This window comes from Cherax quadricarinatus, chromosome 1 (assembly GCF_038502225.1).
Source record: "Cherax quadricarinatus isolate ZL_2023a chromosome 1, ASM3850222v1, whole genome shotgun sequence".
Taxonomy (NCBI): domain Eukaryota; kingdom Metazoa; phylum Arthropoda; class Malacostraca; order Decapoda; family Parastacidae; genus Cherax; species Cherax quadricarinatus.
In genome coordinates, this window is record NC_091292.1 from 28,523,732 (window position 1) to 28,535,764 (window position 12,033).

Here is a 12,033-nt window from a genome sequence, read left to right on the forward strand (position 1 = left end):
TTCATCCCCGGCTCTCTCTTTCTTCCATTACTCTAATTTTACGACATTGCATTAGTTTTATTGCGTTTCTCTCTCTCTCTCTCTCATGCTGTTTCTTCATTATTAATTAACGCAGCCAGCTTAGAGTCATTATAATCAGGTAATTAACTGAAGTATGTTTCTTCTCGGCTGATTTTATTGGTGTGTGTTTTTGTACCTTTGTCTTCCATGGCGTCAGTGTTAGACTTTGGTGAGTTGGGAGTCGGTGTTAAAAATGTTTTTTTTTTTTTATTGAGCGAGATGCAGAGGTTAATTAGGGTAATGGAGGGACGCAGATGGCTGTGTGTGTGTGTGTGTTGGTGAGTGTATTTGTGGTGAGTGTTGGTGTGTGTGTGTGTGTGTTGGTGAGTATTGGTGTTAGTGTTTGTGTGTTGGTGAGTGTGTATGACAGATTCGTAACGTGTGAGGTAAGGAATGGTCATCTAAAATTCCTCACTGTAAGGACACAACCCTAGATGCTGGGAGACAGCAACCAGCAGTCAGGGAAAGGATCTTGTTCGGCTCCTGCTCATTCCCCTCGTCGCCTACATCATTCCGTTACCCTGTCAGAACTTTCTCAGACTGTTTGGTAAATTCGCCGAAAACCAGCAAACAGAGAAACCAACCAGACTAGAATATGCTCTGGACCTTATATTCACAAATATTTGAAGCTCAAGCTTGCTTATGGATTGGTATGAACAGCGAAACACAGTTCTGAGGCTAATTTCAACAATAAAATCATAAACAATAAAATCATGAATTGGGTCAGTTAAATAATAACCTTATTGTATTATATTGGGAAGACAGAAGATTTTATGTTAGTATCTGGAGAGGATGAAATTAATGGTACTAGAAATGCGCTCCAGACTCATACCATCAAGAAAATAGAAAAGAAGACGGAAGTTAGGAATACATGGGCTCTATCTAGTAGACGAAAGACGAAGAATCGTTTAACATCTCAGTCGTCTCACACTTAGTCGAACAAAGGTTAATACATGTTAAAGAGATGGAGAACACTGAGGTAAAATTGAAAGCATCACAGAGCCCAAGAGGAACAGAGCAAAAAGCCTTTAATAACACTGAAAAAAAACTTAAACTTTTTCTGATATGCGAAGTCCAGGACTGATAACACAATTAAAAACATCCAGTTTTTATTCCCTGCTGAAAGGCCATGAAACTTAGGCTGGTGACTACAAAGATACGAGTGAAACAAACCATACCATACCAAACTCCAGACCAGTGCGTAAGCCACTGGCTTACGCACTGGCCTGGAGTTTGACGACTCACTCGCCACGAATTCAATCCCCGCCCGTGGTATGGATTGTTTGCAATCGTGTCATTACGATTTCGTGGGGCATGATACGAGTGAAATACTGAAGTGACAATAAAGAGTACCTAGTGAACCGTTAATCACACCTGTAAATATTGACGATCCAAATAAATTTTTCATTAGATCCGAAACTCTTCAAACATCTACAGACTTTCTGAGGTAACTCTCACCTCACTCAACTTTGAAAACACTGATAGTATGCTAGGACATGCAGGTCCCTCCAGCCTTTCGCAATTTCTTGATCCTTACATGGTCTTGGATGCAGAGAAACACTAGCACAATGCAAATGAAGTGTGGACAGACTTAACAAAAGCCTTTGGCAAAAGTGTGACAGTGGTGCAATAGCCCACTAAATGCGTGAAAGAGGAATAACTGGAAAATTGGACAGATGGATGTTTAATTTTCTAACGATTGAAACCCAATGTGGAATAGAGAACAAAGTAACATCGTAGGCTGTCATAGTGAAGTGCTGTGTTCTCCAAGGCACACTACTGGCTCAGTTCGCTTTCTCATTTCATACCAGACAAAGAGGCACAAATCAGTGTTGTTTCGTCCTTTGTAGACAATGCAAGAATCTGTTTGAGAGTGGCATCCATTTAGGACACAACAAATTCCCAAGCTTATATAAACAAAATCTTCCAATGGACCATTGGCAAAAATACGATATTCATTGAAGACAGGGTTCAGTTATTCCACTGAGGAAGTAAAGATTGGAGCGGATTATAAAACAAACTCGAATCACTCAATAGATCGTAATACTAATGTGAGAGACCTGGGAGTGATTATGACAGATCACCTTCAAGGATCACAAAAATGTCACTATCACAACCTCTAGGAATATAATAGGCTTGATCATTAGAACCTTCTAAACAATAAAGGGATGCCAAGCCACTGATAATACTCTTTAAGTCACTTGTTCTCTCTAGGCTGGAGTACTGCTGAACTCTAACAGCTCCTCTGAAATCAGGTGAAATTGTAGACCTGGAAAATCAGCAGAGAACCTTCACTGCTCACATAGATTCGTTTAAAATATCTTGATCTGTACTCCTTGGAATATAGGCGAGATGGGAACATCACATATACCTTGAAAATTTTAGGAGGACTGGGCATAAATCTGAGCGAGCGCGTAAACACACGGGGGGGGGGGGCGCGCACACACACACACACACACACACACACACACACACACACACACACACACACACACACACACACACACACACACACACACACAAATCGTTCCCCATGAATCAAAAGGCTCCGCAGAAGGTTGAAAATACCCCACTGAGAAACAGAGCTGGACAAGCATCTCAACTCAGTACCTGATCATACTAGGCAGGTCTTTCAAAAATCTGTGGTGTTTACTTTGAACTTCGCGTAGCTAGCGCCAACATCCTGGTTGATCAAGTCATCCACCAGGAGGCCTGTTCTCGGACCGGAACGCGGGGGCGTTTCGCTCTCAGAACACGGTTCAAGTATACCTGATCTCTCTGGCCCAGGCTCAGACTCTTGGAACTCCATATGTATCAAAAATTGCAAAAAATAAAGAAATCTATCAATGCCTTAAATATTCTGTCCAGCCAAAATGTTGACATAAGAGTCATTCAACAGTCATAAGTATCGTTAATATTGCCCCACTCCACATCGGTGGCATCAAAGCAATTGAAAAAAAAATGATCTAAAGAACACCTGAAGAATGCTGCTAGGGGTCAAAGTCCTAGACCAGGCCTCCCAGTGGATCACCCACGCTGTTACTGCTGACCTCACGCAGTCCAACGTACGAACCACAGCTGGGATGGTGAGGAACTGATTTGAAGAACTTGTCCAGTCCCCTCTTGAAAACAGCCAGAGGTTTGTTGGTAATTTCCCTTATGCACAGAGGGAGGGGTATGATGAGTCGGGAATCTCCTACACTCAACGAGTTGTCTCTTGGTGTACTCGTCGAGTCCCTGCTTTTAATTGGAGGTTCTTTGCATCGTCTGCCAAATTTATAGATTTAACAAAGAATGATTCCGGGGTGCAGGTTTGAGACCAGTCTTTCCAGGTTTTTCTAGGTGTCAATTATGATGTACCGTTCTCGCCAGTATGCCATGAAATACAGTTGGAAGAATTTCAGGCGTTTCCAGTACTTCAGAAGTTTGTGTGAATGCATACTGGCAGTGAAATTTCTCTGAACGTTTTCTAGCTCAGCAATCTCGCCTTGAATCAGGTAGCTGCTAACATGCAACAGTATTCCCTTCTGGAGAGAACAAGTAACTTGAAGAATATCATGACTGACTCAGTATCCCATGTCTTGAAAGTTCACGTTATCCAGCCTAACATTTTCCTTGCTGTAGCAATTGCCCAACCATTACGATATGACTTGTAATACCCTGAAAGATATTCAAAATGCAAATGGGGTATACAACACCTTGCAAATCCTTTTGCAAGTGTGATGATAGTGTAACAGCACTTAAACTGCATGCAAAAGTGGGTAGATAGAATATCTAATTTTTCTCACAAATTGTACTCATAGAGTTACAGTGAATAAAATAATGCTTGAGGCTGCTACTGTATACAGGGAAAAAGCGAATACACGGTCTTTTAGGACATACGAACATCTTAAGGCCAGGCTCAGATAAAGGTCAAAAGAGAAGTCAGGTATAGGTGATGTCAGAGGTGGTTAGTTACTGATGCCTTCATAATGTCTGAAGGTAACAGCCGGTCTCCCAGACATAGAACTTATTTTATCAGCCACTTGGTCTGTTGAACTGAAGAGAGATAGCTGATAATATATACATGAAATGCACTTGAGGGATAAGTTTCTAATCTATATACTACCTTAACTTACATAAAAGAAAAACTGGAGGAAGTGTAAAATACTCCCAGTAAAATTCTTGGCACTCCCTGCATGGTCCAAGACAATTTAACTTATTACCAGCAGATATCAAAAATATTGCTGGAACAAGTGTAGAGATCATCAAGAGAAAACCGGATCACTTCCTCTTGGAAGATGCAAACTCGAGAGAAAGAGTTGCTTTCTCTACAGGCGAAGACGATAAATAACAGTTCTCAGTGGCACGAAGAGAAGAGAAATTCTGGTTAGAGAAATGGAGAACATCGAGCACAAACTGACTGTATCACATAAGACTCCAGGAGAAACAGAGGGAGCATATTCCAAACACTACTGTGCAAAATCCAGGGCAAAAGCTACATCCAGTATAGGCCCTTCACTTAACGGAGATTTAACAGACGCCGATTACAATAAGGAAATGAGTGAACTGCTTAAGTCATAAAACGAGTCTGTATTCATTGAACCGCTCACCAGTCTATAGACTGATAACCCAAACGAGTTATTTTAATTAATAACACTCAAAATACTTTCAACATCTCCACAATTTCCAGTTTAGCTCTTTTCCCAGTTGACTTTGAAAAAGTCATCGACAACATGCCCATGAATTCCGTTCCAGACCCAGACTCTGGGAATTCTATATTCATGAGAAATTGTAAGAAACTACTTTAATATTTTATGGAGGAGCCTGGACACAAGTGTTATCCCACAGTCTTTGAAAACCCACTTATATTGTTCCACTTCACTAGGTAGGCAGTGAAGCAATTCGGAAAAAAATCTGAGTCTTAGAAAGGGTAAGAAACAAGATTGCCAATCACATTGAATCACAACAGTTGCACAATCCAGGGTAGCATGGGTTTAGGGCACCTACCCCTACGATACCATCTCGAATGCACTAGAAGACAAGTTAAATGTTGGTGTAGTGTACACTGATTTTGCAAGAAGGTTCAACAAGTGCAACTATGGTGTGATTACGCACAAAAATGTGTGCAAAAGCAGTAACTGGAAAGTTGGGTAGATGGATATTTAGCTTAAGAAATAGAACACAGAAAGTAGTAAACAGCGAAGTTGGAGGCTATCACAAGAAAAAGCTAATGTTCCTCGAGGCACAATACTCGCTCCACTTCTGTTTCTCATTATCTTTGAGATAACACCAGAATCTCTACAAGAGTGGCGTCAGTCGAAGACATAGCAAGTCTTCAGTCTACTATAAATCAAGCTCCGCTTTGGAAGAATAGAAGAAATAAAGACTGTAACAGAGTACAGGCAAACCCAAATTATTCAGTAGAGTGAAAGTCCCATGTGCGAGGCTTAGGAGAAATGATGTCGGAAGATCTCACATTCAAGGATCACAACGCTGCCATTGCTACAAGGAAAATGGTAGGTTGGATAACTAGAACTTTCAAGACAAGAGATGTTGAGCCAGTAATGGTACTTTTTAAGTCACTTGTTCTTTCCAGGCTAGAATACTACTGTATATTTACGACTTTCTTCAGGGCAGGCAGTTTGCTGAGCTGGAATTTGTACAGAGAACTTTCAATGCTCGTATACGCTCAGTCACGCATTTGAACTAATGGGAACACTTGACATCCCTTCAACTGTATTCCTTGGAACGTAGCCTGGCCCATGGCCGGGCTCCGAGAGTAGTGAGATTCTCGAAACTTGAAACTCATCAAAGGTATATCTACACATGGAAAATCCTGGAGAGACACCAAAATCACTAAGTATGACAAGAGACAAAATACCTCCAATAAAAATTAGGGACGCGACAGCCTGGTTGAAAAGGCAATCAACAGAAAAGTCTGGCTCCAGGCGGGGCTGCGAGGGTAGAAAAACTCTTGTAACTGGTTACAGGTACAGTACAGTATATCACAGGTAAGAGGGTGGTGAAAGACAAGCTTAGAAGATAAGATAAGAGACCTGCAGGAACACGTCTGCTTATCACTCCACTCCCACTCCCATTACCTAATAGGGGAGGGGGTGGAGGGAGCCGATGAAGAGGGGGATTGAGGGAAAAGACTGGGTGGTGGTGTTGATTAGATGAGTAAGGTGTTGGTGGACTGAGAGAAGGAGACGAGTAGAATTAGGTGTCAAGAGAGAAAGACAGAAAACGGAACAGTAAGGAGGTAGAGGAATGAATGTGCGTAGTACTGATAATGGGATGAAGATAGAAGGAAAGGGGAGAAGAAAAGTGGGTAGCAACGACGGCAAGAGAAGGTGAGCGAGGCTGGTGTCTCCTCTAGTATCTGGTAACAGTTGAAGCGATCAATATCTCCATTACTCAGTTGATCCTGGTTGACAACCTGATCGCTCAAGTTGTTGGTGTCGACTGCACGCAGTCCTACGTAGGTACAACAGTCCAAGTGATTAGGAACAGTTTGCAGGAATTTTTAAAGTATCCTTAAGAAGGCATAAAACTGTTGGTAATTCGTCTTGTGTTTGAAGGGAGGTTTAGAGAAAGTTGTAGAAAGTGAGGTAGGAGAGAAGTTGTACGAAAGTGTTTATTTCTTTTTAAACTTAAACGAAACTGGGAACATCGGAGCATATTGTTACTCTCTGATAGTTCCACTGTAGGAGCAAAACATAAAGAAAAGCAAAAGGATGAGGTATACACCGACTTTACAGAAGTTTTCGATATGACATACTTACAAACAAAATACGTCCGAAAGGAATAAGTAGAAAAGTGGGTCGATGGGATTTTTAATTTTATAACAAATGGAACCAGTACAGCAGTAATCAAGATTCTGACCCCAGGGGCAAGTTTATCGGTCATCACCAATCATTCTGCGAGTGAATATACCACCACTGACTAGTAAACTTTTTTTTTTTTCAATTCATCCTCTAGAATCTAGATTCTTAATTTGAATTGTCCCAGTTATATGTTGCAATGTTACTTCACGATGGAGAAGACTGGGATAACTGTTAGGGAGGTTTATCTACCGGTTGTTTACCTGAATTTGAATCCCGGGGTAATCGCCCCCGCGGCCTGGTCCCAGAGCAGGCCTCCTGGTAAATAACCTGATCAGTCAGGGTTTCGGGATAGGGTAGATAGGGAAATCAGGGTAGGGTAAGCCTGTAAGGTGGTGCTGGTATCGTTATCAGTGTTGATCTTCACGCGCCCTCAGTGTGCCGTTGTCCCTCGTGTCGGTGACCCATGTATCACTCTCACCGTCAGGTTTCCTGTTCCTCCAGCTTCCCTCATCAGTGATCCCGGGGTTAATTCCCTGAGTCACAGGATTCTGATTCTTCCTGCTTCTCATCACTGGACCTGTGCTTGACTCCCACCATCTACAGAGTTCCGAGTCCTCCTGCCTCCATCATTAGCGTCACCTGCACAACAACCAGGATTTAGTTGTTTACTTGTAGGTTTCATTAACCATCAGGTAATAACATTAGTCAGTGAGTCTCAGACCACATTTTTTCGGTAATTATCTTGGCGTTGGTGTGTCTCCTGTGTGTATGGGGAGGTGCTCCAGCTCCTGGCCCTCACTCTTAGTCTTCAATCGACTGGGGTAGTTATGCCTCTGAATATCTACTACTGATATCTACTACTATAATTTGCATATAACGTCGTTATTTTAGCCATCAAGACTCACTGATAAACGAATACAAGTGCTGCGCCTACTTTAAGATTTTCTTCTTCCTTGTAAGCCTCTACAGTGAATTTTTGTCCCGAAGCGGAAAAACTGGGAGACAGTAGAATTACCTCCGTTAACATGGTGAATATTTCCTTGTAACCTAAAGCAAAATTTAAAAATATATATAAATAAAAATAATAGGGCCAATTTCTCATTACTTGTTCTGGTCCCGCTTTGATGTCTGAGTCTTTTACTGCATTCTCGAAGCAGTTCACGCTAGTTGTCTGTTTTGAGGCCTGTATAAAGCTTCCAAAACTATAACTCTTGGTATTCTAGCAACACAGAGAGCAATGCTGGCCAAACACCTGACTCGCTGAGAGCTTCTTACAGTTCTTTACTTCGTCTGAAGTAGCTGTAGTCTTTAGAGGGTTCTTGCATTTATTTATTGTCAGTAAACTCCATGTAAACTGTCTGTGGGATGGTACAAGGATTCTTTACCATGGTCAAGGATTCTTGTCTATGGTAAAAAGATATTTGTCAGGTTTGGCTGGTATACATTAAAATTTATGTAGTATATGTTTGGTATACAGTACTGACAAAATGAAGAATGAAACATGTGTAACATCTGTGTACCTTTATTAGAGACGTTTCACCATCCAGTGTCAACCAATACAAATTCAGTAACATAATCGGAAGACAGTAGAACCATATACAAAAGATGAGATAATCAGTCCCTCAGCCTCCAAGGCTGAGGGACTGATTACCTCGTCTTTCGTATATGGTTCTACTGTCTTCCGATTATGTCACTGAATTTGTATTGATTGACACTGGATGGTGAAACGTCTCTAATAAAGGTAAACAGATGTTACACATGTGTCCAATTCTTGATCAAGATTTATGTAGGTTTTGAGAGCCTTGCCAGTGTACGGAGAGAGAGTGTTCACCATGTCATGGAATAAATAAGGAGGTGTGAAATCGGTAACTAATGCACTGTCAGATTGAGACCCTCTTGGAACAGACCAGCCGGCGACACGTACACTGTACTTCAACCATACCAGCTGAAATTTCCGTAGATATCTTTCAAGTGTTTATCCTGTAGATGACTGGCTTCACTTGATATTGTTAAACACTGTTTGAACAGTTCTCTAGAGACTGATTTATTACACACACACACACACACACACACGTACGTGCGATCTTCGGAGGTTATTACATATTCTTATCAACACAAGTTTGTGCGGTTGCACGTCCATTATGGTGGACAAGTGTCAGTCAGCTGGCAGTAATCAGTACGTCTTGGTTGCATCTCCCCTTTATTTACCTCCTAGCTCTATCCTCCTACTACTATAACTACTGTTATTACTATAACTGCCACTGCCATTGCTGCTGCTATCACTACTACTACTGCCGCCGCTGCCACTGCCACCGGCAGTAGTATTGCTAAAACTGAACTATTTTACTGCCAGCCTCCAGCAGCAGTTATAAATCATTTTCCAAAGTGTCTGAGGTGCCATCTGGCGGTGTTATCATCGAGGCCAGACCAGGCGGGCGCAACACCCACCCTCAGTGTGTCACCGTGACGCACCTTGATCACAGTGTCACCGTGACGCACGTTGATCACAGTGTTACCGTGACGCACGTTGATCACAGTGTCACCGTGACGCACGTTGATCACACTGTCACCGTGACGCACGCTGATCACAGTGTTACCGTGACACACGCTGATCACAGTGTCACCGTGACGCACGTTGATCACAGTGTCACCGTGACGCACGTTGATCACAGTGTCACCGTGACACACGCTGATCAGTGTCACCGTGACGCACGTTGATCACAGTGTCACCGTGACGCACGCTGATCACAGTGTCACCGTGACGCACGCTGATCACAGTGTTACCGTGACGCACGCTGATCACAGTGTCACCGTGACGCACGTTGATCACAGTGTCACCGTGACGCACGTTGATCACAGTGTCACCGTGACACACGCTGATCAGTGTCACCGTGACGCACGTTGATCACAGTGTCCCCGTGACACACGTTGATCACACTGTCACCGTGACACACGTTGATCACACTGTCACCGTGACACACGTTGATCACACTGTCACCGTGACGCACGCTGATCACAGTGTCACCGTGACGCACGCTGATCACAGTGTCACCGTGACACACGCTGATCAGTGTCACCGTGACGCACGTTGATCACACTGTCACCGTGACACACGCTGATCACAGTGTCACCGTGTCACACGCTGATCAGTGTCACCGTGACGCACGTTGATCACACTGTCACCGTGACACACGCTGATCACACTGTCACCGTGACACACGCTGATCACAGTGTCCCCGTGACACACGCTGATCAGTGTCACCGTGACGCACGTTGATCACAGTGTCCCCGTGACACACGCTGATCAGTGTCACCGTGACGCACGTTGATCACAGTGTCACCGTGACGCACGCTGATCACAGTGTCACCGTGACACACGCTGATCACAGTGTCACCGTGACACACGCTGATCACACTGTCACCGTGACACACGCTGATCACACTGTCACCGTGACACACGCTGATCACAGTGTCCCCGTGACAGACGCTGATCACAGTGTCCCCGTGACAGACGCTGATCACAGTGTCCCCGTGACAGACGCTGATCACAGTGTCCCCGTGACAGACGCTGATCACAGTGTCCCCGTGACACACGCTGATCACAGTGTCCCAGTGACACATTGATCACAGTGTCACTGTGACACACTGATCGCAGTATCACCGTGATACACACTGATAACACACACTGTCAGTCACCATGAGTACAGTGTATCACCATGATTGGTGTCACCGTGATCATAGTGCCACTGTGATCACAGTACATCACTTGGCTCTACTTTAATAAAGGAACACCAACAGAAGTTAGTAGTGAGATCAGTCTCTCCAGTGCCTCTCTCTCTCTCTCTCTCTCTCTCTCTCTCTCTCTCTCTCTCTCTCTACTCTCTCTCTCTCTCTCTACTCTCTCTCTACTCTCTCTCTCCTCCTTCATCTTCCAGCTCTCCCTCCCCTCCTCCCTCCCCTCCTCCCTACCGCCCTCGACTCATTTATATTCCACAATACTAATTTCGTCGCTTATAAAATCTATTCAGTTTATACATAGCAATATATGTGTTCATGTCTGCCCCTCCTCCCCTCTCCTTCCCCTCTCCTCCTTCCCCTCTCCTCCTTCCCCTCTCCTCCTTCCCCTCTCCTCCTTCCCTTCTCCTCCTTCCTCCTCCTTGTAGCCTATTGTGTGTGCCTCTGCAGGGTAGCCACCCACACGGGTTTAGCGCTTCACCAACCGCCATGACCCATACGGGTTTGGCGTTACGGAAAATTCGTATTTATCTGCCTTTATATAGTCACACATTTCCTCTTGAAAACGAGAATCGCTGCTCTTGTTTTTTCTTGAACTTCTCTTCACTAGAAATTAGTAATTCTTGAATATTAAGGCTTATCAGAAAAATATTTCTTCAAGTTCAGTTGTAAAGATCGAGGTAATTCAGGCTTCTCTAATTTGAAATTAAAGAGTCATTTTTGTTGAATAAAACACACACACGCAGGGAGAGAGACGACCTAGTAGCAGACATTGAAGAGGCGGGGTCAGGAGCTATGACTTGATCCTTGCAACCACAAATTAGTGAGCACACACACACACACACACACACACACACGCACACACACACACACACACACACACACAGGAGGAGAGTGGTGGAGCACCTGGAACGGAACAAGAGTATAAATGCCAACCAGCACGGATTCACGGAAGGCAAATCCTGTGTCACAAACCTTCTGGAGTTTTATGATAAAATAACAGAAGTAAGACAAGAGAGAGAGGGGTGGGTTGATTGCATCTTCTTGGATTGCAAGAAGGCCTTTGACACAGTTCCTCACAAGAGATTAGTGCAGAAGCTAGAGCATCAGGCGCATATAACAGGAAGGGCACTGCAATGGATCAGAGAATACCTGACAGGGAGGCAACAACGAGTCATGGTACGTAATGATGTATCACAGTGGGCACCTGTGACGAGCGGGGTCCCACAGGGGTCGGTCCTAGGACCAGTGCTATTTTTGGTATATGTGAACGACATGACGGAAGGGTTAGACTCAGAAGTGTCCCTGTTTGCAGATGATGTGAAGTTAATGAGGAGAATTAAATCTGATGAGGACCAGGCAGGACTTCAAAGAGACCTGGACAGACTGGACACCTGGTCCAGCAAATGGCTTCTCGAATTTAATCCTG

At 43.8% G+C, this 12,033-nt stretch overlaps 1 protein-coding gene across 9 annotated transcripts in view; it reads left to right on the forward strand.

Annotated features, from left to right (window-relative positions):
* The window catches only part of kug (FAT atypical cadherin kugelei), a 913,302-nt gene that overhangs the window by 285,748 nt on the left and 615,521 nt on the right, over window positions 1–12,033 (forward strand). For 6 of the 9 annotated variants that reach the window (XR_011394610.1, XR_008406862.2, XM_053775083.2 and 3 more), the window contains exon 1: window positions 7,311–7,540. The exons of 2 other annotated variants lie outside the window; for them this stretch is intronic. The gene's annotated coding sequence lies outside the window, so the exon portion shown is untranslated. Of the gene's footprint in view, window positions 1–7,310; window positions 7,562–12,033 lie in introns of those variants that run through there. One more of the 9 variants, XM_053775093.2, reaches the window with a different exon arrangement.